Here is a 27,439-nt window from a genome sequence, read left to right as displayed (position 1 = left end):
TCAACAGCGTTTGGCTTCAGTGGGTTCCAAACTGAGCTGGAATTTTATCTATCAAGCAACGGTGTGAGGAAAGATAAATCCTGGACTGGTTGCCAACCACGAATCAAAAGCCATACTTGCATTCAATACAACAGACAACAATTTCGGATTTTTTGTTGAATTTATGGAGCTCTATTTTTGTAAAAGGCCCATCTTGGTTTTTATTTCAGCCCACCTTCCTGATACAGTAATCCCTTGAATATTGCGGATTCAACTTTCGTGGTTTCGCTACATCGCAGATTTTGTTTAAAAATTCAATTATTTTTTGTAAGTTCATAAAAATGTGAAAATCCACGCTGAAACTCGCAAACGGAAACCACTCCCCTAGCTACGAGAACTCAGCATAGGGGTGACCCTACTTTGCGGTTTTTCGTTTATCGTGGCCATGTCTGGTCTACATTTACCGCGATAATTGATGGATTACTGTACTTCCCTCCTATAGCAGCTACTCTGACGAACTCTGGTGTAATTTTAGTGACTAATTTTTGTTGCCTAGGTGATTTTCATATTTTTCTTTCCTCATCTAACCTTTTTATTTTAATTATTATTTTTATACACATAATATGTCGAAAGGGTGTCAAGAGTTGTTTTGTCTGACAGGCACTTTTGCAGCTCATTTATACTGTCCTTCCAAAATCACATGCTTTTATTTTTTCCAACATGGAGGCCTGAAAACCACAATTTTATGAGTTGTGTGATCGAGTGCGTGCACAACGGGACTTTACTCAATTTCCTACCTGGGTCAATGGCAGCCAATGATTTAACAAAGGACCTTAAAATGATCCAAAAACTGACAGGAAGTAACCTGGAAATGCCCATAAACCACTGGAAAGCAATCAACAAACAGGAAGCAGCGCAGAAATTCACCACAAAACAACAAATTACAGAAAGTGACCTGTAAGTACCCTTAAACAACAAGTAATTAACATTGCCTGCCATTGAAAAAGATGGATGTCCAATTTACTTCAACTGGCTGTGGATGCTCATCTTTAAGTGTCATTGATGTCACCATGGTGGCAAGTTGTTAGGGTTATCATTATTATAAATTGCTTGCAATAAAGAACGCTTTGCTTTATGTTAGAAATATTAATCAATATATATATATATATATATATATATGTGCTTGCAATGAAGAACGCTTTGCTTTATGTAGACATCAAAAGTCATTTTGAATACATCTTTTGCAAGAGTAATGCTCGCTCCTAAGTAACCCGAAACAACTTGAAGGTCACTCCCCTTTGCAGCTGGAAACATCGACCTCTCACACGGTCGCTCACACCGAAAGATCCGGAGGACTCTCAATTGTTTTGACTTCGACTTCGCACCAGGTGGTGATACCGCTTCCTCGGATCCGGAGGACTTTCAATTGTTATGAGAAACATCGACAGTGTTGTCCACAACACTCCCTCGGGAAGATCCGACAGACTTACAATTGTTTTGAGAACTGAGATGCATGTTGTGAATCTTATGAAATAAATGAGCGAGAGAGACATTGATTTGGCAGAATGATCTTGACCGAGGACGCGTGTGGATCGATTCTCTCTTGCAAGAACCCAGTTATGAGAAAGATGTCTGTTTTATTTTAAGGTGCATTTGGGAATGCCTATTGGTGAACCTATCACAAGTGAGTTAACTTTTTTTGGTCAAAAAATAAACTGTACCGTATTTTGCCATTTAATATACCCGAGTATATTAAATGATTTTTGCTTTTTTGAGCCTCCCGTTTGTGCGCCATTTAATATACCCCTGCCGTTTAATATACCCGGGTATATTAAACGGCAACTCAGCTTTTTTGGCAAGATTTGTATGGTGTTCATGGGGGCATAATTATAGATACTTAAGTTCATTAAAATTCCAAATCAGACTTTATTCAGCAGTAAGTAGTTTCATTCTGCAAAACATTGATGCACCCCGTCACGGCATAAAGAGTGCGTAGTGAATCGTACCTTCCCATTTGTGCGCCATTTAATATACCCTTGCCGTTTAATATACCCGGGTATATTAAATGGGGGGTATATTAAACAGCAAAATTCAGTACATCTAGCTTGCTTGAATGTTGTCTGCAAACCAAAGTGAAACAAATTGAACTCATATCTTGAGGCACAAGTCTACTTTTTATTAAATATTGCCTAAAAATAAAGTAATGACTTACAGAGCAAAGCCTTCCCCGTAATGACCCAATGGTGCCCGAGCAAGCCGATATAATCAATGGACACAACACAGATGGAAAAGTAAGGCGCCTGTTCCAGCTAATGGCCGAGCCAATGAGCTGTGATAGTGACAAGCTGCAATATACGTAAGATAAGACCAGCTGTTTTGCCCCCGAAGCGATTATTGTTTCCTCCCCTTCACTGGTCTCAAGCCCTTTCATGCATTCAGGATTTTAGGCGGCTGTAATTTCTAAATTGAGGATTACATGCTGCCAAGCATGTGCACAATCTTGTATCCGTTCAAATTTGATGGCAGAGGCACAATTCTCTAAATGATTAGGAATGATAGAATTTACAAGCAAGAGTCAATTAGCCATCGTTTTGAAAGGCGTATTCACACCTGGCAAACCTAAAAAGTCTGTGGTGTGACTCTACATACAAAATTAACTTGTTTCGTAACTTGGATTTTTCGTAAGGAGAGCGGTATTTTATATGTAAATTCTCTATTTAGTTTCATGGTTGCAAAAAATACCAACTAAACCCTTTAAAAATGATCAAAGTGCCCCAAATGCGTATGAAATATGTGCAAAACACTCTAAAAAGGAAAGAAAATCATTTAATCATGTATTAAAATGAATAAGGAGCATGTAAAACATTTTCTATCCGTGCAGGTGCAGAAGCATAAGGAGGAAGCTAACGTTAGCACACAAACACACAGCAGCTAAAGAAGAAATTAGCTTTAACTAAGTTTGAAACACTGAAAAAAAAGTTGTTATTTTGAGCCAGCCAATGGGAGGCCAGCGCAGTGTAGGGCAATTGTCAAGCAGGACGCAAAGCTACAGCGCCAATTTCAAAATAAAATAATACAGGAAAATGTAATGACGTTTTGGGGGATTTTGTAACTTGGATATTGACTTTGTATATTTAAACAGTATTTTGCATAGCTTTTTTGTATGTAGAAGCATTTGTAAGTCGAGGTACCACTGCATTGGTTTTCCTTGCTTAACACAGTCTATGAAAAAAAAGCACTGTTTTCTTGTAATATTTACTGGGAGAAAATTTGGCTCGTAATATGTTAAATGAGCATCCACATGGAAGCATCTGTTCTACAAATATTCACAGCCAAATTGCCATATTAAAGAGCAGTTAGGTCTATAATGGTCTTGTAAAATGAAACTCATTAGGTTGAACCTGTGTGTCTACACGTGAAACCAACCTGGGATTAAGTAATCTATTTATCCACACTTTTACAGAAATCAACAAGATAATTTAATGTATTTTTTCCCGAGATCGCAGTTCTGTTTGGCAGCCCCTGAGTGCCTTGCTTCCATATTTGAAAATGACTGCTTTGCGGTATTTAAACTAGTATTTATGACTCTTATCATGACACAAATTATGGTTCTGGTTATATTTTATGTAGATGATTTTTTTCATTTAGCAGCTTCGTAAGTCAGGTTTCTGTCTTGTTTTACATTTGATCAACAAGCTCAACGGTGTTAAAAATAAATACCGTAATTACTCGAATATAACGCGCACTCGAAAATAACACGCAGGTATAACTTTGGGCCAAAAAAATCTGGAAAAACGCAGTACTCGAATATAGTGCGCACCTAAAATTTCCCGCTGACGAAAATCAGAAATCTTACCTTTTTTTCTTCGTTTCACGATTGTTTTGTTCAAACAAATTTATTCATTAGAATCCTTCAAATGAAGAGTTCCTCTCTCTCTTTGTCTGTCCTCTCATACATCTCTTCGTTGAGAATCCTATCAACGTCCACGCTTCCTTCATCCACTTCCTCTTCCTCCCACAACACATCATCCGATTGGCTTTACGAGATGACGTAAAATCCGTGCGTCAAAGTGAGTTTGACAATGCTTTTTTCGATCGAAAATTTGTAATTTATTTTAGTTATTGATTATAACACTGAACTGAGAGAGGGTGAACTGAGACGGGTACGAGGCTAGAGGGGGGCAGTGGTGGTCTCGGCTTTACGAGATGACGTAAAATCCGTGCGTCGGCTTCACGAGATGACGTAAAATCCGTGCGTCGGCTTCACGAGATGACGTAAAATCCGTGCGTCGGCTCTACGAGATGACGTAAAATCCGTGCGTCAAAGTGAGTTTGACAATGCTTTTTTCGATCGAAAATTTGTAATTTATTTTATTCAATTCAATTTCAATTCAATTTATTTGGCAAGAAAAAGCACCAGGCTAAGGGCCATGTAACAAGACACAAAAAAAAAAAAAAAAAAAAAAAAAAAAAAAATTGTTTTTGATTATAACACGCACCCCCAACTATTGGAATTAATTATTTTGCAAAAACCTGCGTGTTATATTCGAGTAATTACGGTAAAGATTGTGTGTTCGGATTTGGTTTTTCAAACGTTTACATGGCTTTGCATAACTGGATTTCTGTCCAAAAGCCAATTATCAAATCAAATCAAAAGCCTTTATTGTCATCATACACAACTGCGTATAAAGAAATTGGTGAAAAAGTTATCTACTCCGTAAAAACTTGGCCATTGATTTTTAAATATCACCTCCTTCTATTCAGTTGTATTTTGCGTTCGGTCTTTTCTCTTCTGAACCAGAATTTTGTGCATCATCAAGCGTATCGTATTATAATTGATCGGCTAGTTTCTTTGGGGTCTTAGAACGTTTATTTTTATTTCTTTTTTTGCCTCGGGTCTTTGCACCCTGTTTTTTTTTCATCTCTGCAGCAATAAATACAGCATGAATGGTGAATTCATATGCATTGACAGTGCCATTGAAGTATCGTTCTGCTATTGATTGCTTTTCTGACGTTTGTGACGATTGTGAAATGACGTTAGGTTTGGTCTCTTTCTCTTGTTTTAATTTCAATAACTTCGTTATGTAGGACATGGGCAGCTGAAGCACCCCCGCCCCTCTTTGAAAGACTTCAGAGAGTGAATGGAGCGAATCTATTTCAGGAAGTGGGTTAGTAGCGAGGCGAACAGGCTCCATTCAGGGAATAAACATATTTCACACATTAGAATATTTGTTATCGAAACCCACTGCCCTTGGTGATACAAAGGCTTTTAACAACAAGTTTGGGTATTTTTTTTCCTTTTTTTCTTGGACCATATAGCCAGCCGTTGGTGTTGCTTAGTTTTTTGTAAAATGTTGTCTTCTGCTTTTTAACTCATTGACCTGATGGATATCTAATCTATTTTGATGGTGATGGCTGTCTTAAGACATTTTTAAGACAGTTAAGAGCGTACGAAATCTGTTTTTAAACATTCCATTTTGTTAAGCTTCAAAAAAAAAGTTTAACTCTCTAGACCAGATTTAGTATCAGGACTACATTTTGTGGCTATTGGTCTAGATTCGGTCTGGGCCTAGACAGACCTGATTTTCAGGAAAAGTACTTGATAAAAATATGAAATACACAATTCTTTCTAACATTCCAAAGCATTCCTATACAGATTTCAAATTTGAAAATGTCCAATCAGTGAATTTCAATCAGAAGCATAATGATGCCTATTTGTGGGGGTCCCTCCTGATTTCCGCTTGTACTCCTTTACCGCGACGCCACATGGCGGTGGTGCGCAATGTTGCTGATATCCTTCCGCGCTAAAAACGTGCTATTCAAATCGAGATTGTCAGGCACGGTTTAATTCAGGTACACATCATAAAACAGTGTTTTGAAGGTGGATTCCCTAAAGACATTTGCCAGATGAAATGTGCAGAAACACAGAGCATGAGTTCTCGCTGCAGGCTTCACCTTCTATAGCTTCTGCTTCAGATCAACACAAAAAATAACCAGTGTCCCATGTGTCATTGTCACTTATGGATTGAATTCATCTAATGCACAGTGGTACCTCGAGATACGGGCTTAATGCATTCCGGGACTGAGCTCGTATGTCGATTTTCTCGTAACTCAAACGAACGTTTCCCGTAGAAATGAACTAAAAGTAAATTAATTGGTTCCAACCCTCTGAAAAAACACCCAAAACAGGATATTGGATTGGAAAAACATTTTTATTGGTTCTAATTCGCCATCTATTAACAAAGTTATAAATAACTAGTGGTTTAATAGTACTAAAATTAGACGGATTTCGCTGAGGGGAGAGAGACGGACAGAGAGAAAGAGGGGAGGGACGTTTAGCATGGCAACACGCTCGTAACATAAACTAATTTAAATGAACTTGGATTACGATGCAGACACACTCAAAAATAAGTTTAATCTAACTTTACACTAAACTTAATTCTTAATTTGTTTTCAATTTTGATACCTTTCTTCTCCCGGGTTGGCTCTATTTGCCCCGTATCCACCCTGACTTTCAGATGCAACATATCTGATAGGTTTATTAATAGATATACTTTAATAAAAACAGAGAGACATCGTTGACATATTCCAGCGTTGAAACTTGCAAGTGAGAATCGTCCTGGATCGTCCTCGCCACTGTGACATTCTGAAGAAACTGTCCATTTAGTCGCGCAAAAACAAAAACTTTTTGCACAGCAACACGCTCTTAACATAACATAAACAAATTTAAATGAACTTGGATTACGATGCAGACACACTCAATAATAAGTTTAATCTAACCTTACACTAAACTTAATTCTTATTTTGTTTTAAATGTTGATACCTTTATTCTCCCGGGTTGGCTCTATTGGCCCCGCCTCCACCCCGACTTTCAGATGCAACCTATCGAGGGTTGTTTGCTTTTGTACTCCCTTCAAAATATTCCGAAAATGATGCACACTAATGTCCTCACAATAGGATAATGCACAACCACTTGCCAACGAGTAGTATATACGCCATTCGCACTGACTAACGGGGAAAAAAACATTGTAAAAATGCAACGCTCCGCCCAGTGATCGCAGAGACATTACACGAGGGAGTTTCGACCAGAAAGACAGTGTCCATGATGTTCTCATGAGCAGCCTCTCGCATCCACTGTCTGCTCGTATATCAAAATTAGTCTCGTATCTCAAGATAAATATTTGCTCCAAATTGTACTCGTATCTCAAATTGCTCTTGTCAGGGCACTCGTATGTCGAGGTACCACTGTATATACGACTAACAGAGACTGTTCTAACCCATTGTAGTGATACCCCAACTTATGAATGCCTCTACATAAAACATTCCGGTTACAAAATTACAAAAGGTCTCAGGATACAAAAGAAAATCCAAGTTAAGAAACGTGAAATTGGAAAAATGTATTCTCTCAAGCTGATGATGACATCCTTCTCGTCGTGGATGATTCCGTAAGTGGTAAAATGTGTCCGATTATTCTATACGCTTAAGAATACCTACGTCATTGTGTTTGCAGCCAATCTTGGCGTCGATGGAAGCGGTGTCATCTAGCCTTTACTCTCTCATTACACACCTATAAGCTACACTGACTATGTGTTTATATCCGTGCGTTACCTACAAAGTGATTTCTTCCCTGACATGATGTGCTGTCATTGTTGCCTGGCGGCTAAAAGATTGCTTAATCCAGACAGAAGCCTTTTTGCTGATCCCTTGTTTTTGAACAAATAATTGTCTTCGCCTACCCAACGCCTTTGGGATTGAAGGAAAGAGAAGGGGAGCCACATCAATATAATTGAGGCTATAAAAGGACGGGGTGCAAACTCACTGCCGGCAGTCAGACTTTCAATCAGTACCTCACACGAGGATAGCGATAGACAGTGAGAAAAGGAGATGGAGAAGGATCAGCAGTATGAAAAAGTTTCTTTGCAGTGTTAAACGGAATATTTTCGGCAAGTCGTTAGAGACTGAGAGGAAAATCAAGGCTTCTCAAAAGGTCAACTTCAGGTGACAGACTTAAGAAGGCGCCACAGAAATCATTCCGAGAGAAAAACAGCAACTAAAACATTTTGTTTTCAAACTAAATGAGCCGGAACAATGGAAACCTTTCTAATTATTTAAAGTTCACGGTTGGTATTACACAGGTAATGGGATGAAAAGTGATCCCGTGGGATTGTGTTACCCAAATTTACAAAATAATACACTAAAAATACAATTGCCAGAAGCACTCCATCACTTAGCTGAATTAAATTGAATAACAACAATGCAATACATTATATGAAGAAAAGTTTATCCGTTTTTAGATAACATAGTTCGCAAGTAATAAGCTAAATTGTTAGATTTATTCTCTGTTTCCTGACAACAATTGGATGGAGATAGACATTGATTTCCGAATGTCATATAGTAACAATATCAAAACTTAGCCTTTATCGTACAGTGCTTTACGGTACTCGGACGTTTCGTCGAAAGATGTTTGGTCTACCGGACGTTTGGTCTACCGGACGTTTGGTCGAACGGACGTTTGGTCGCCGGGTTGTTACTGTTGAAACCAGCTCTCAAAATTATAATCATGAGAGAGAGAGCGAGAGAGCGAGAGAGAGAGAGAAAGAGAGAGAGTGAGTATAATATCTAAATATCTAATATCAAAATATCAACAGTAAACTCTCTGTCATAATTTGACAGCGAGCGAACCCGGCGACCATACGTCCGGTCGACCAAACGTCCGGTCGACCAAACGTCCGGTCGACCAAACGTCCGGTCGACCAAACGTCCGGTCGACCAAACGTCCGGTCGACCAAACGTCCGGTCGACCAAACGTCCGGTCGACCAAACGTCCGGTCGACCAAACGTCCGGTCGACCAAACGTCCGGTCGACCAAACGTCCGGTCGACCAAACGTCCGGTCGACCAAACGTCCGGTCGACCAAACGTCCGGTCGACCAAACGTCCGGTCGACCAAACGTCCGGTCGACCAAACGTCCGGTCGACCAAACGTCCGGTCGACCAAACGTCCGGGGACCAAACGTCTTTCGACGAAACATCCGGTCACGGTACTTAACTACCGCAGCCGTGACAGAATACTGTATATAAAACAAAAAAGACAAATAAATGAAGACACATCACCAAAATTTAGGATGAAATGGACAGATTCTGTTTTACATTGACATAGAACGCCTTTTTAAATATTTTAAAATTGCCAATAGCTGAGGAGGAGAGGTGGAGGAGAATACCTTACTGTTATCAGACAAAACCACATTAAATAATCTCCTCCCAGACAGAACATTTCACAAATAATAATATACTATATCAAAAACTACAGTTTATCTCCTTTGAGTCTTTTGGACATTCGGCATTCCACGGCTCTCGCACTTCACGTTGCGTCTACTAATTGGATGCCGAACACCTGCTGTCTTCTGAATTGGATGTTATTGTGTTTCCTCTTAAAGAATGACTCAAGTCCCTTATGTGTGTTGTAATATTTACTAACTCCGCTCATGCAATGGAGCGTGTGAATAAACACACACTAGTACCTACTGCGTCGCTAACGCAAATTATTGGTGCAACAATACATTTTTTTTCTGCTCCTGATTCTGAGACGGTAACACCTGTGTGGGGTCGACCGAGGTCGATACTACTACCGTATTTTCGGACTATAAGCCGCACCAGCCAAAGCATACACATACACACACACAAAAACAGTTGCATTTTTGGGAGAGCAATTTTTGTTTTTATCAAAATCTAAGAACAAACTTATTAAAATAAAGAATGGAAAATGGAGAACAACGGGCTAAATTAAATATGTTAACATAACAGATAATGATAGACTTAAAAAACAACGGAACAGGCTTATGGTGGTCAGATAGAAAAATATAAAATATGTCGCATATGAATATTAATCGGAGGCGCAGCTAAACTGTATATTTAAAGAGTGAGATTTATAGTCCGGATTATGTGGTATTCCCCATTATTTTAAAATAAAAAGTTACAAAATGTATTTTTTGTTAAATGCACCAATAATAAATAAACCAACTCATTCTCTACTTACACTTGAGAAAATACAAAATAAAACTAGCCTTTTTTAAAGAAAATAAGGTGTCTTATCTTCGCACTTTTTTTATATATTTATTTTTTTATATATTTATTGATTTATATATATATACATTTATATATTTATTTATTTATATATTTATTTATTTATATATTTATTTCTTTATATATTTATTTCTTTATATATTTATTTATTTATATATTTATTAGTTTATTTATTTATCTATCTGTTTATATATATATTTAATTTACTTATTTATTAACTTATTTATTACCTATTAATTTATGTCTAAAATGTATTTTCCTGTATCTGTGTTCTCACCCTCTTGCTACTGTAACAATGAAATTTCCCGAATACGGGATGAATAAAGTTATCTAATCTAATCTAATCTTAAATTGGCGTTTTCATAGCAGTTCATAAAAGACAATAAGCAGACCTTGAAATATAAATAAAATTGCCCCAGATCGACTGCTAGACTAAACAAGTTATTTTTGGAATATAAAGTAGATATACAAGAGTTTTAAAGACTTAAAAAAACTATCATCATTAGATTAAATAGGAATATTTTTTGCCATTTTGTCAACCAAAGGAGAAACATATGCTAAGGTGGAAGCCAGGGGAGTGTGATGAGGCGACTGCCAGGGGCTTCAAGAGAGAAATCAGGGAGTCAGTGTGGGTATGTGTAATTTAGCTGACGGCCTGACATCACCCTCCAGGATTCTGCCGGGCAAGGACCAAGAGTATTGTCAGAAAAATGGCCTCCATTCTCTTATTATTTCCTCCTTGTTGAAATTCAACAACAGCAGCATATTGGGCTTTGGCTTGGCTCTCCGTGTGCCAATCTCAGTATACTCGCCCAATATTCCTCCTTCATCACACAATCCAACCCCCCCAGATGGAGCGGCCAAGTTTTAAAGGGAAAACCACAAGAATTGAATACTACAGTATGAAGCCTACAGAAAAAAAATATTTTTATTTTGATATTATTTTAGTAGGCTGGATAGCCCATCGGCATGATAATTCTAAATATATATATATATATATATATATATATATATATATATATATATATATATATATATATGTATATATGTAAATATGTATATATATATATATATATATATATATGTATATATGTATGTGTATAAGTGTATGTGAATGTGTATATGTATACATGTATATATGTATATATGTATATAAGTGTATATGTGTATATGAGTATACGTGTATGTGTATACGTGTATATGTGTATGTGTATATGTGTGTATGTATATGTGTGTATGTATATGTATATGTGTATGTATATGCATATGCATATGTATATGATGCATGTATATATATATGTGTATATGTATATATGTATATGTGTATGTATATGTATATGCATATGTATATGCATATGTAAATGTATATGATGTATGTATATATATGTGTATGTGTATGTATATGTATATGTATATGTATATGTGTATGTATATGTATGTGTATGTATATGTATATGCATATGTATATCATGTATATATATATACACATAAATACATACTTATATATATATATATATATATATATATACATACACATATATAAATACATACATATATATATACATACATACACATAGATGCACATGTATGCATACGTTTGGTCATTTATTTCAGTGTTTAGGTTTACACACTTTGGTTTCCGTGTATTTTCTTCCTTCTTCAAAACATGCCGCAAACCATACACGATAGAAGACATTGTCTTTGTTCTAACTAGGACCGCAAGTGAGATTCAATATAATTATTGAGCCATTCCAAACAGAGATTCTCACCTCACCAAGCACCTTTAAATTGAACGTCCTCCCTGATGGAGCCATAAAAGTCCAAATAAAACCAAAAGCAGCAATATTGTTAACATGCTAAGCTTGACTAGCAGAGCTCTCCAGAGACAAATAAAGTCTTCCAGATGACAGCAAAGGTGGAAGCGCACCCGAATGGGATGTGTGATTTGTATCCCATGCTCTTCTCCCAGTTCCTGGCGTTAGCTCCGCCTTGCCGCACATGAGCGCCCTCTCGCCGGATGATGAAGTGAAAAGCTTAAAAGTCGGCCAATCGCTTTTATAACCACATTCATCATCAGGTGCTGGAGAAACACACACTTGGCCACTGGAGGAGCGGAAGAGCCCAGTGGAGCTTTCTGCGAATTCGCACCCAAGCTGAGTAGTCGCGCATCGCACTGCCGTGCAAGGATTCATTGTGACACCTTGCTCTAAATCTCTGGCGTTCAGCCTGATCTGTGTTTGCCTTACCATTACTCACGTTAGGTACACAAAATCTGCTCAATTCACGGACCAAAACAGCACAGAAAACCCTCCCCGGGTCGGAGGTCTACCAGGAGAACGTAGCGCTGGTCATTTTTTTAGACCCTCTTTCTTTTTGGTGACCCGCTGGATGAGTGGTTAGCACGTCGGGCTCACAGTGCTGGGGTCCTGGGTTTGATTTCAGGTTGGTCCTCGTGTGGGTTTCCTCCCACATTCCAAAAACATGCATGGTAGGCTGTTTGAACACTATAATTTGTCCCTAGGTATGAGTGGGATTGTGAATGTGGCTAGGTCATCTTTGTGAAAGAGATATTGATTTCAGCGTGTGGGTTTTCTCTGGGTACAAATGTGTTACTTTGAAGGGAAAATCTTAAGGAAAATCATCGCATGTGGTATTTATGAGATTCTGTATGAATCGAAAAGATGGTCTGCTGGATTGGACATTTCGAAAGGGTGTTGCCTGCACGTAGACAAGTTTAAAAAGGAAGTCATGTGAGCAGTACAACCAGGAAGTGTGTCCGGGGCGGTCTAGTTTGTCTTCCCTAGGTAAGATGGCGGCGACCTGAGCGAGTTTTTTCACGTTTTATGCAAAATACGTTTGTTTCTTCTTCTCGAATTTCATTCATAGACGTCAAAATAAATTTTGCTTAGCGTTTTATCTGTTTATCTTTTTTTCTATTTTGAAATAAATGACCGGGCGCATTATCTTGCGTTATGGCGTTTCGTCTTTGTCACCTAGCAGTTTCGTGCATGTCAAGTTTAACTTATGCGCATATAAGCCGTACCCTTGATTCAGTCATCATTTTATTGAATGACAAATGTGATAAAATACAGAATTTTTGTGTTAGATATTAACAATTAATACGAGTATGACGAAATATCTTTACACGTTCCCTGTCTAATTTTAGCTCATGATGCGTGGAATTATAAAAACGTGTATGAAAATAGCAAAAATGTATCGTCATCTTCAGGCTAGTGTCAGTAAATTGCAGATTTTTTAAAATCTAAACGAGTGATTGTCATTGAGACCATTTCTAATTTATTTGTGGACTACTTTGGACAAAAATGTGCTATTTTAAGACCACCTCCCACTCATTTTTCTTCAGCAGGTCACATGTAACGGGCATAAAAAAAAGCAAAAGAAAAACCCTGACCGAATCAAGATATCGACACGCATCGAGCGCTTGCAAAAGTACACCCAAAGGGGCCGTGCATCCTGTGAGGGGGACAGAGTGTATCGTAGCTTTGGGTATTGCGAGCCCTGATCTGCCATTTTCTGCTCCAATTTGCTTGATATTTAACTGCACCTCTCATTTGTGTGGCTGGAAAGAAAAGAGCCACTGAAATCCCAGCTCGCATCAACCATGATTGCTTTCGTTTGGAACTCCCACAATGCCGATTGAGTCTCATCACCCCACCTAAGAAGATTCCAGCACAAACAGAACAATGCCTATTGCACTCAGCTTAGGCTTGACAATTAAGGGGCTTCAATTGCCATCTCATTTCCACGACTCAGTGGAAGAAAGTCAACGGAATTGCCACGCATTGAACCGCTATCCACCCACACGGGTAAACAAAACCTCGGTGCCCAACAAAGGTGGAAACTCATTGAGAATTCCGTGAATGTTTTTTTGAGATACTGAGCTCACACTGCAAGATTTTGTACAAAAGAAAATCCAATGTATCAACAAGGGCTGGCTCTAGAGGTGAATGTGTAGTTCCCTTCAAAAAGAGTGATTTTAGCCATGCCTCACATACCTGGAACTTACCGTATTTTCACGACTATACGGCGCATCGTATTTTTAGCCGCAGTGTCAATAACAGGTGCTATTTCTGTATTTTACACACACAAAGGACGCACCATTTTTATAGACGCAGCCAGGCATGGCAAAACATACACCATCTTAAACATACGGACACATGCTAAAAACATGTTTTTAAAAAGGCAACGGAAGCAAATCTAAGTTCGGTTGTACTTTATTTAGCCATTTTACAATGTACTCACATCATCATCACCCACAAATTCATCAAAGTCCTCATTTTCTGAGTTTTATACGTTCGTGCAGGCGGCCACAATCCATTCGCAAATAGTAGCTAGCTAGTAGCTAGCGTAACTTTTCCAACGCTGCTTTCCATGCTTCGTCAAGCTGTGTTGATGTCGATGTATACAGGCCACAATTCATTGGGTGTAGTATTGACAAAAGAACTACATATCACAGCAGTCACTGCGCAGTACTTTTTCTACGGGGAAAATAGTAGAGTCGGGGGCTGCTTGTCGTAGTTGTGAGAGCTGTAGAGGATGGTGTACCCTATCGACTGATTTATTTTATTTTATCGTGATAACAATTTTAGTATTGGTCCATATATAAAGCACACTGGATTATAAGGCGCCCTGTCTATTTTGGAGAAATTTTAAGAGATTTATGTGCGCCTTATAGTCGTGAAAATACGGTAATACCAATTAGAATATGTGAACTCCCTTCTCTGAACCTCTTGGCGAACAAAATTGCTATCACAACGCTATCTAAAACTGTGCTTCATGTGTGTGCGTGTGTGTGGGTATGTTTCATCGTTTACTTTCAACCTGTACAAGGGATAGAAGATGGAAATTAGCCCTCGCCTACAGTCTTACATATTTACATAACATGCATATGAATATTTTTATTAATATGTGCTGTCTCTTATTAAATAAATCAAATTCAAACTCAGATAGCTCAAAATCCAGGGATTATGTTAACGCAAAGGTGGCGAACAACTCAGACACAAAGAGCAACAATTGTAAACTGTGAGAGTCAATGAGGCACACATTACGTCAGAAGAAGCATAAAAAAATCCAATATGCCCAATTATTTTTAAAATAGCATTTATTATTTGTTTGTTAAATGGGCATTGATGAAATTGAGTGTTTTAAGCGAGAATTAAAAAAAAAAAAGAAACATAAAATGAGGCAATGAGCCACAGTATATGGGTCATTTTCACATAATTCAGCAAATAACGGTAAAGATATGGCCCTGGACTTTCCCTTTATGTGTTACAAAGTTATAAAAATTAATTACTACTGCTTTGTTTGCCACATATTATACTACATTTGGCACCAATTTTAAGAGAAATCTATTTGAGACACAAATACATTGAGAGCCAGTTTATGTTGAATTTGTCCACTCCGTTAGATGTCCAGAATCTAGTGTCACAGTTTATAGGAATGAAAAGTCGGGTTATGATTTATTTGTTTGTCTCTATTTAGAATGTGTTGTTTAGATTTGTTTCAATAGTATTTTCACTCAAGTTGTCTTTGAGAAAAATGCAAAAGAATTGCAACTGCAAACAGTTTTACTGATGTACCTTTCATATCAGTTAGTGTGTCTTTACCGTTATCACATGAGAAATACACCAAAAAATTCACAGTAAATACACCAGGTGGCTGGTGTGGGAGAAGTACCAGGATGTTGTCAGCCATATTGTCAACGCCAGCTAAGCAGAAGCCATGAGAATGAAACTAAAACCAAGGTAAGGACCATACCTGTGAAATGTCGTAACAATTCCATGTCTTTACCGATGTCCTAAAAACTTGGTGAACATAATTACTTTGCTTTTTAATGAACTGGGCATGGTGTATGCATGCAGAACACTATCATTTACTGAGTGCCAAGAAATACCATCTACCAATGTCAAAGGCTGAGGTGGAATGTTGTGTCTTTACCGTTAATAAATTTTGTCTTTACCGTTGTATGTTTAGAAACTGTGCTGTCTGCAAGAAATACATCAAAAAGATCTACAGGGATGGAACTGATGACATAAGGCAATCAAAGGAGCAAGTGTTATACCACGAATGGGAGAAGGGAGTAGAGACCAGAATGACAAATAATGGGCCAATTGATGTTGTTGTCATCCAGAAGAAAGAAAAATCTGTCACCATTGCGAAACTCTGTGATGACCTTGAGAAAGACCTTGTGGCTCTTATGGGGCACCAATATCGTATCATTCACCAGTACAAGGAGCTCAGACTAGTAAAATCCAGGTTAAATTTTAATTAATTATGTTTTCATTAAAGTTCCAGCTAAGATATTTCCAGGCAGTGCTAGTGTTGCTAATTAGAGATAATCAGAATGCTTGAATTGCATTTTGTAAATTATTCATTTTCTGAAAGTGTCTTTACCGTTATTTGCTGAATTATGTGAAAATGACCCATATACACAATATAATAATGAGCGTCAGACACCACAATAATGGTGTCAGACTCGGGTTGGTTCGCGGGCCGCTTTAACGTCAACTTGATTTCACGCAGGCCGGACCATTTTAGATATAATATTTAGATTTGTTTTTTATAAATGGATTAAAAGAACTGGATTAAAAGCCCTGAATATTCAGTTTTTATAGATCAAAAACAATGTTTATTTTAGATTTTTTTAAATATATGTTTTGATTTTACAAAATGATTTTTGAACTAAAAACACAGAAAAAATGGATTAAAAAATGACAATTATTGATTTAAAAGGTGGAAAATCAGGAAATTTAATATACATCTATACTCTTCATTTTATTTTGATCCTAAAACAGAAAGTCGGCATTCATGATTTACTTTCCCGGGCCACACAAAATGATGTGGCGGGCCAGATTTGGCCCCCGGGCCGCCACTTTGACACGTGTTTTAACGTATTCGATTTCCTGGACTTCAATAAGCCACAACCCGTAGTTCTTTTTTTGTGTGTAAAGTAAACAAAAAAGCTTTAGTCCCAATTTCGCAAATCAGTGACATTCAAATTCCCCCAAAAGCAGAATAAAACGACATCTCAAAGTATTTTGGAAACAATTAAAGTGTCCATCCACCAATGACTTAATTTGTCATATGACAAACGGGAACTCCACAATTGACCCTAACCTTTACGTGATCATTTAAATTGAGGAGAAAGGTTTATTGTCATGCAAGAAAGTGAACGAAAAGGTGAACTGTGACCAATTAGGTGAGGAAAGTTGTCACAAAGCCAACGGCAAGACAGAATAAAGAACAACAACAAAGCCGTCCACACTTTTGACACGTACACACAATGTTGCTTTTTAGCTTTGAAGTGAAACTTTGCTCTCTTGCTTTTTGAACTTTGCTACTCTGAACTTTTTTGTTTGTAGCAACAAAACAACTTGCATTGTGATCATTTTTAAAATATTGGATTTTTTTTTGGTCTTTGGTCTTCAAGTAAATGGGGAATGGAATCAGTCTCACGGGCAGAAAATATTTTTATCGTCTGTGACGTACAAAATATACTGCTGGTGAAAATCATGATTTATGCAATTAGTATTTTTAACTGTATTTTCTTTTGTATGACATCACTCTAGTATTTGAAGCTTGGATTTATTGAGGTTTTGGTATTTTAAAAAAAATGAATGTCAACATAGTCCGTCTAACATGATGATGAAATAGTATAGATTTCAGGAAGCAACTTTCCATTTGATAGTTTTGACTTTGAGCTGAATTTGACATAATGTCTAAAATAAATAACAGCGTGTTGCAATGGAAGGAAGTTGCTTGTAGAAAAAGCTACTTGACTTTAAAACAGAAAAGTTGGAGTTTAGTGTAAGGTTAGACTAAACTTATTTTTAAGTGTGTTTGCATCGTAATCCAATTATTCAATCCAAAATCTAACTTTCAGAATATTTTGAAGGGAATACAAAAGCAAACAACCCTCAATAGTGTTGGGGTTATTCTGGGATATTATTATATATGTGCATATTGAAGCACATATGGGATATGTGCATATTATTAAATCATTCTTACGAAGCAGACAAAAGCTCGATATAACAAGGACCCTCCCCCCCACAGCTGGCTTCGAGGACATTTAATTGTTTTCAGGACTATTGACCTGACAGATCACCCAGTCCCGGGCCGAGGACTGTTGATCTGAGTTCGCAATGAAGATCTGTGAAGGACTCTTAAATTGCTTTGAGTTGGATTCCCGCAGATGGCGATAATCTAATCAACTTCCGAAAATACTCGCATATTGTTCAAAAATACTGTCGCCCGGTTTACCCTATATGAAGTTGTATGTTTACTTGTGCAAATTCTTACGCAGGTGTTTTTGGTTTCCGACCTGATATGCAATTGTTGTGGCAGTTGTTTTTTGACCTTAATGGTGTTATTCGGTTAGCTTATGCAATTGTTTGAATCAGATTACCTTAAGTGTTTTGATTACGCGCGACTAAATGGACAGAGGAGGATGCCGTTTCTTCAGAATGTCATGGTGGCGAGGACAAGCCAGGACGATTCTCACTTGCGAGTTTCAACGCTGGAATATGTCAACGATGTCTCTCTGTTTTTATTAAAGTATATCTATTAATAAACCTATCAGATATGTTGCATCTGAAAGTCAGGGTGGATACGGGGCAAATAGAGCCAACCCGGGAGAAAAAAGGTATCAAAATTGAAAACAAATTAAGAATCAAGTTTAGTGTAAAGTTAGATTAAACTTATTTTTGAGTGTGTCTGCATCGTAATCCAAGTTCATTTAAATTAGTTTATGTTACGAGCGTGTTGCCGTGCAAAACGTCCCTCCCCTCTTTCTCTCTGTCCGGCTCTCTCCCCTCAGCGAAATCCGTCTAATTTTAGTACTATTAAACCACTAGTTATTTATAACTTTGTTAATAGATGGCGAATTAGAACCAATAAAAATGTTTTTCCAATCCAATATCCTGTTTTTGGTGTTTTTTCAGAGGGTTGGAACAAATTAATTTATTTTTAGTTCATTTCTACGGGAAACGTTCGTTTGAGTTACGAGAAAATCGACATACGAGCTCAGTCCCGGAACGCATTAAGCTCGTATCTCGAGGTACCACTGTACTTGTGTAATAACAATAAAAGCATTCAGTTCAAGTCAATTCATCGGGCAGCCAAAAGGGTTAAATAAAAATGCGCTTCCTTTGGTCCAGACCATATCACTTTGGCAAAAAAAAATAAAGAAAATAACTCCTTAAACATGTCTTTTGGCAAATTGTCTTTCCTAGCGGTGACAAAAAAACACTTTGCCCAGTCAGCGGCACGTTAAACGATAGGCCACGTTACCACTGGGAGAGATTTCCCTTCTGCTCCTTAAATGGGTACATATTCCTTTTCCTCTTGCAAAAAGCAGATGTGATGAAAATGGCGAAATACAGCAAAGTCTCCCGCAATAACAGACGGGCTCCCACTTTTGGGGGAGCGAGAACGCCGAACAGATGGAGGGCCTCGCGTACATTTGCCTCGGGCCGCCAAAACATTGTGTTTGCCACTGGCTGCGCTGCATCTTATATTCAGGAGCTTGAGGCACCTTGCATAGAACATTTTTTTGGGGGGGGGAAGATCTAAATTATCCGCCACTTTGATTATCCGATTTGTATTATGGGATTTTTTTCTTTGATTCTAAGAATACAGCAGACTTTTGTAACCTGTTTCGCACTTGCAGTAATAAACCGTCCCCTCAAAAAAAGGAAGTCTACTTCTAGTCTCTTCTTGTACAAGTGATTCACATTTATAATTCATTCGTACTGTATTTTTCAGACTATAAGTCGTGCCAGCTAAAGAATACACAATAATGAGGGGGGAAATATATACCATATTTTCGTGTATATATGCTGTATTTGTCGCTAAAAAAATGAGGTACGGCTTATATGCGCATAAATTAGACTTGACATGCACGAAACTGCAAGGTGACAAAGACCAAACGGCATAACGGAAGACAATTCGGCCGATACGGTCATTTATTTCAAAATAGAGAAAAGATAATTAGATAAAATGCTAAAAAAAAAAAAATTGATGTCTATGAATGAAATTTAAGAAAAAAAACTTTGCCTAAAACATGAAAAAAAACTCACTTGTGACTGCCATTGGTCGCTCAGGGCGCCGCCATCTTTCATTGTACTGGTCACATGACAAATGTTCCCTCTATTTTTTGAGTGATAAGTGGATAAAGCGGTTCAGAAAATGAATGAAAAAATATCTATGAATTAAACATCTTCATAAATGCCATCAGAATATGCACAAAATCCGACTTAATTTGTACCTTATTTTAAAGCTGTCCTTCTCACTTCTCATTCTCGTTCAAATGACTTTTCTACTGAACGTGTCACTTGAGATAGTCAAGTTTCCATTTATATTCAATATTTTTCCATGATTTTCCTTTGATTTATTTAATAAGGGATAGCACATATTAATGAACATATTTTGTATTCATGTTAATGAACATATATATGTAAGATTGTAGCCAAGGGCTAATTTCCATTTATAGACCATTGTGTAGGGTGAAGACAAACGATCACACATATTAGACACACACGCACGCACACAACCACACACGCAGCAGATTTAGACAGTTCTCACCCGATTTCACCGCTTGTTCTTCTATTTGCACAGTAAAGTAAAAAGGAATGTATTAAGAAATATTAAAATGTAATTAAAAAAAAGATGGAAGAGCTGTAAAACACGAAAATCATAAGAAAGGACAGAGCTACTGCCACTGGCTGCCACCTGAACGGCGCCATCATGGGCAAAAAAAAAGTTGGATTTTATTTCGTGCGCGAGTAGTGCGCAATTGCGCACGCGCGCAGCTTAGAAGGAACATTGCACATGACTTCCTTTTTGAATTCATCGACATGCAGGCAAGACCATTTCGGAATGTGCAATCCAGCCGACGATCCTTTAAGATTTTCCCTTCAAAGTAACACATTTGTACTCCCTATTAAAACCACGAATATGGAGGTGAAAATTGGGAATCAGGGAGTCTTATACGAGAGAAATTGTAAAATTCAACGATTTTAAGCCAATTATGAGGGTGCGGCTTATACGCTAAGACGGCTTATATGCGAGAAAATACGGTAAGTTGCACTGGAGAATAAGTTGCCGTTTTGGGAGTGACGTTTTTACTTCATCAGGGATAATTGTGAGAAGGCCTTTTTCCCTCTCATACATTAAAGTAACAATAGTAAAATGGAGAACAACAGACTCATTTGGCATCTGTTAGCATAACCGTTTTTCAGTTTATTATTACATAATAGATAAATGAAACATGTGATGTAAACCTCTACGCATGCCAACCAGTAAATACAAAAAAAAATGAACGAAATAACACTGAAATAAACGTGATGCTTTTGAAGAGTTTCTTATAACAGCTGCAATTAAAAAAAACTGCTTTCCTAAATGGATTATTCATGCTCGCATTGTTCCATCAGGCCAGAATTCGTGGCGCATTTGCTTGGAACAATTCAAAGCACTGCCAGTGAAGCAAGTGAGTGAAAACTACAAAAATGAAATAATGTATCCATATAGTCTGCCCCCGAGCGTAGCACCAAACTCAAGATGGTCGGACGACAGAAGGCAGCACTGTGATCATGTGAACTGGGAAAATGGAGGACTATAGGCAGCATGCTTTCGTTTGATATTAGCAGGAAATGTAACAAAAAGTCAAGCGCAATATTCAGTTCTAGCTGGTCAAGCACAACTTTTTCTTTTATAACAAAGCCTATTAATTATTTTTCATCTCATCTCATTTTCTGAACCGCTTTATCCTCACTAGGGTTGCAGGGGATGCTGGAGCCTATCTCAGCTGACTTTGAGCCAGACACCCTGAATTGCTGGCCAGCCAATCGCAAAGCACAAGGAGACGGTCAACCAATCATAGCTAGGGGCAATTTAGTGTCCAATCAGCCTACCATGCATGTTTTTGGAAATGTGGGAGGAAACCGGAGTACCCGGAGGAAACCCACGCAGGCCCGGCTGGGGAGAACATGCAAACTCAAAATAGGTGGGACGTGACCTGGATTTGAACCCAGTACCCCAGAGCTATAAGGCCGACGTGATAACCACTTGCGCCACCGGGGCCGCCCATTAATTATTTTTCTGTGTATTAATTTATTTTCTTGTTGTTTGCATGTGTTCAATTGAATTTTGAACATGAATGTTCTTAGACTTAGATCACATGTGTCAAAGTGGCGGTCCGGGGGCCAAATCTGGACCGCCACATCATTTTGTGTGGCCCGGGATTTTCCCCCTTTTAAATCGATAATTGTAATTTTTTAATCCATTTTTTCTGTGTTTTTAGTTCAAAAATCATTTTGTAAAATCTAAAAATATATTTAAAAAAAGCTAAAATAAACATTGTTTTAGATCTTTAAAAAACTGAATATTCAGGGCTTTTAATCCAGTTATTTCAATCCATTTATAAAAAAAAAAATCTAAATATTATATCTAAAATGGTCGGGCCCACATGAAATCGAGTTGACGTTAACGCGGCCCGCGAACCAACGCGAGTCTGACACCCCTGCCTTGGACCATACAGTTTAGTTTGTAATGATCAATATTATTAAAAAAGATAATTTTGCATACCTGTCAACCTCGGCTAATTGCTCTCCTTAATGATTGCAATTCCCCTTATTAAGCAATTTAAAAAATCCAACGCGGCACACTTAAAAGTCTAAAAAAAAATCCAAGGTGGACGCGGTGCCCAATCAGTCGGTGCACTAAATTCAAGATTCTGTAGATGTCGCTCTATGATGCTGACAGCTAGACTGTCTAAGTACATTGCTTGCTGAAGTGCTATATTTATATAGTGAAAAGGCGGATGTGGTAAGGGGTAATCCACGTGCGCATAGCATGCTTAAAGAATGACAATATTAGCAGTCGATGATGATGTTTTTGTCTGCTACCAGTGATCGAGACTATCCGGATTAGAGCCGAAATGGGGAAGACAAGATCGGTTTTACAAAAAAACGTACATTTAAAAAAAAAACATTTTTTAAACCTTTTTGCTTATACAAAAGTTGTTATACGGCATACACAATTTGAAATGATCAAAAAAATGATAAAATACGGATATAGTTGCCAGGTATGATTTTGGTAGGCCACTCTCCTTTAAATGCTTTGACGACAAGAAAAAAAGTAAGGAAAACTTTAATATCTCTAAACACAAAACACTTTGTTCAAAACTTGTGCATCTTGCTGTACAGCAAAAAAGAACAGATGTGGAGAAAAAAATATGAAACAATTGCGATGGCTCAGAGGATGAACAAAACAAAATGGTTCAGGGAGAAGTCAGCATTTCTTCCAAATATTGTGCCCTGGAGCAAAAGAATGGAGCAATGGAGAAATGGAACGTCTCACAGGACGGTAGAGTGGATCCATTATTTTTTTGGTTCCGTCTTAAACACATTTCCAAGTTTGTACTGAGTCATTCAAGACTGAGGAGAAAATATTTTTCCCAGGTCACCGCCATCTGCTGCAAGCCCCCCACAGCAATCAGTACAGGTTGCACGACGTCTTGTACATTTATGAGGCCGTTATATCTGGCAACCTCATTTGACTTTAACTCTCAAAATCCTCGCACCACAGAATGAATTTTTAGATTTTTTATTTTTGATACCGCATTTCATTATCTAGGTCACGGGTGGGTTTCGGCATAATCGGGTGACTTCGCTTTAGGATTGGTCGCCAGCCAATTGCGGCAATTGCCTTTTGTAATGTTTCCATTATCTGTTTGTATTGCAATTTTTTTATACACACATTTGGCTCATTTGGAATAAAAATAAAAATGGGATTTTTGCTAGAACAGAAAAATAAATTGAAACTGATCATCGAAAAAAGTGCAGTTACTATCTTCTAATAAAATATAACATTTTGCTACTTTTTTGCAAGAAATTGCAACTTGAGTCTAGGTGGTCTTTGTGCAGCAGTGCTTGGATGAAACTAAAAATTTGGGTACGGCATCCCAAAACTAAAGTCAGTTAGAAGGTAAACCGTGTAAACAATTGATAGCTTTATTGTCATTGTACAACTACAATGAAATGCCTTCCAGGTACAGCACGACCGGACAGGTATATAATATCACCTACTACATTGGAGGGATACAGGCCAGGCTGCCTACCGACTTCTTAGCTCTGATTTAAAGAATTGAACTGGCTGGGATAGGCTCCAGCACTCCCGCAACCATTGTGAGGATAAGTGGTTTGGAAAATGAAAAAAAAGGAATGAAATGCCTTTGGCTGATGTACAGTTGAGCTCCTTTGACTTTCCCATTGTAGCGTTTGTGGGCGTTTGCATCCAATGAGCCCTATTTAAATCGCCTCAGAGAAGTCACCAGCTGTAGTCACTCATGATCACTCACAAGAAGTTAAGAGGCCATGCTATGAAGCTAATTTCACTGACAACTTTCTAAGTCACCAAAATTGCTAATTCATGTTGCTGTATGTATATTTTTGACCCAGCAGATTTGATGACTTTTTTTTGTTAACCCATAATAAAGTCATAAAAGAACCAAACTTCATGAATGTTTTTTGTGACAAAGAAGTATCTGTTCCAATCACTCTAGAGAAAAATCAGAGTTGTAGAAATACCTGGAAACTGACATTATGTTCTTGACAAATGTATGTAAACTTTTGACCACAACTCTATGCCTGTCAAGTACCCGATTATTGTGAGAAACTGATTTGTTCACGCTTGCGCAACAAGTAACATTTTTTTTTACATCGATTAAGCTGAATATATCAAGATTATGGGAGGTATAGGTAGAAGCTAATAATTATAGCGGTAGCTCAATTCCCAAAAGCGCCTACGGGGCATGATGTTGCGACAGCTAACGGCTTTAAGTCCAACCTCCACATATCCGTCACGATGGTTAATTTCCGTTGAAGTCTGGGTTGGAAGGTTCACAACAGAGACGAGTCCATTTTGACAGTTCTCTCTACTCATCTGGACAGCCGGACAAAACCCTTGCAGGCTTCCTTGTGGCAGTATATTTTGGACATTTGTGCAGGGTTTCTTACGCCAGGCTCTGACAAGTGTCCATTTTTCCCCATTCACTCGTGAAAAAAGAGCCAAACGGAATGCAAGGATAAATAAACAGAAAGTGTGGCCTCGCGGCTGTGTAAAAAAAACTACTGGACAGACTGGGACTAATGGTTGAGAGCATGCATTAGTTACTATATTGTAAGCATGAGGGTGAATGCATACAGGTATGTACCGTATTGGCCCGAATATAAGACGACCGCCTCTTTTTCCAAGACTCAAGTTTGAAAAAGGACTTTTTGAATACCACATTTCATATTGATGCAGAAAATAATCATAGTATATCTGAAACATGATAACACTATTCGAGAGAAAAATCATGCTATTTTGCCTCATTTCAATTATCACATCTTAATATCCGAACATTTAAATCTGTATTTGTATACATTTTTAAATGAATGGCTTCTGTTTTTTGAAATGTAAATTAACCAATTCACTGTAATAAAACAACAACATTACAATAACTGCATCAACTCGAGTTCAGCAACAAGGAAACCTAATCTAGACTAATTTCTTATCTTGTACTTGCCCTAAAACTCGTACTTTTTATTTATTGATTATTTATGTGTGCACTTTGTACTTGTATAATGACAACAAATGCATTCAATTCAGACTAATTACTTATCTTGTACTTGCCCTAAAACTTATACTTTTTATTTATTGACTATTTATGTGTGCACTTTGTACTTGTATAATGACAACAACTGCATTCAATTCAATTAACCATCAAAGTCTTCAGCATTCGCTTTAAAGGTTTCTGGTGCCTTCTAGTGTGAATGGGTACAACATCGAGACCACGATTTTTAGACCGACCTTTTACCAGTCTTATTTCAATGCAAAAACATCGTCTTATATTCGGATCAATACGATATATGGGACCGTGTTAAAATATCGAGTTCAACAAATAACACCATTATTTTTAGGTCCATAACAGGTCAGGTGGTTGGAATAGAAACCTTTAGACCGCCATTGTATCTTCAATTAGTTTTTTGTTGTTAGGCAGAATTCAAAAGTGCAGTCACGCTGACGATAGACGGGGGGAAACCTCGCTGTATAATATCAGAGAGATTATTTTTGGGCCTAAATTCATTTGGTGTTCCACTCTTTAACAAGGAAGCGGTTAATGAAGCGATAGCGTCGTCTGTCTGATCAATCTTGATCAATTGATGACGGCGACGGACAAATTTATCCCCGGTAATGAAGACGTTTCAGTGCCCCCCAGTAGTGTTGGAAAAATACTGCTTGTCTGGTAACTTATCTAATTGCCACGGGGCGCCACCTCTGCGTAAGATTTCCCTTATTAGTTTTCCAAGCCCAAATGAGGCTCATTAGCCGGCTGGCTCTAATTGGAGGGCATACATCAGAACACTCTTGGGGTTTTCCGCCATTGCAAGTGGGAAAAATGAAATGGCGTTAATCAATCTGGCCTCCTCTGTTAAATGTCCTGAAAGTTCAAACTACACAAATGCTGAATGTAGCTCAATTCAATGCATGTAATGCATCACTGCCAGCAAAGTGAATGTGCATTAGCGGAAATTCGTACAGTTTGTTCAATCGACAGTGGCCGAGTTTAATCAAAAAAATCTTTTAAATCAAGTCCTCATGATTGGCTGTAGCAATTTTCCTTCCACCGGGATGCCTTAATAGCTCGTTACTTATCCATGGCAAATATTACAAGCGGGTCTAATCTTCGACCAATACGCTGTCGGCAATTGAAGTCGCCGGACTGGACTAAAATACTTAAATATAAATATCTACAATAAAGTCCCACTGTCATCATTTTTTTGCCTACACTAATTAAATGGTGAAATATTGTGCAGTGCTATTCAAAAATCATTTTCAAAGTAACACACAGTGCGTGATGCTGGAAACGGTCTTTTAAAATCATTTCTTATAGCGGTTACGCCTCGTCATAGTTGATATCTGTTGGCATTATGTTAGTACTTGTTACAATGGCTAATAAAGTTGATCCTGTTCTAAATGACAAGAAATGACAGAAATGTGGAAAAAAAATACATGACAGTCCTTCCCTCTAATTATACGGATTGTGACATGAAATAAATGCAAGATGATGGCAGCTAAGTTTTGGGGTGAAAGGGAAATAATTCATTTTGTTGTTAATAGTCAAGTCAAGTTCAAATGGATTGGATGTCTATCACTCTTAGGAAGAGTGGATGACAAACATTTTTAATCTCTTATCGGAGGTTCCTCAACAATAAGCAAATATTTGCGCATTTCAGTTATAAAACTCAAAAAAATTGAAACTAGAAAAACATGACTTTTGTGGATTCTCTTTTTTTCACCAATTTTGTAAATAAAAC

General features: G+C 37.8%; 1 protein-coding gene across 11 annotated transcripts in view; it reads right to left on the bottom strand.

Annotated features, from left to right (window-relative positions):
• cfap74 (cilia and flagella associated protein 74) overlaps positions 1-27,439 on the bottom strand; it is a 184,420-nt gene that overhangs the window by 121,331 nt on the left and 35,650 nt on the right. Inside the window, exon 1 of one of the 11 annotated variants that reach the window (XM_077614102.1) lies at positions 11,831-11,845. The exons of the other annotated variants lie outside the window; for them this stretch is intronic. The gene's annotated coding sequence lies outside the window, so the exon portion shown is untranslated. Of the gene's footprint in view, positions 1-11,830; positions 11,846-27,439 lie in introns of those variants that run through there. 11 annotated transcript variants of the gene reach the window in all.

The sequence above is a fragment of the Stigmatopora argus genome, chromosome 1 (assembly GCF_051989625.1).
Source record: "Stigmatopora argus isolate UIUO_Sarg chromosome 1, RoL_Sarg_1.0, whole genome shotgun sequence".
Classification (NCBI taxonomy): Eukaryota; Metazoa; Chordata; class Actinopteri; order Syngnathiformes; family Syngnathidae; genus Stigmatopora; species Stigmatopora argus.
Note: the sequence above shows the minus strand (reverse complement) of the source record. Positions and strands in the feature narration are given on the sequence as shown.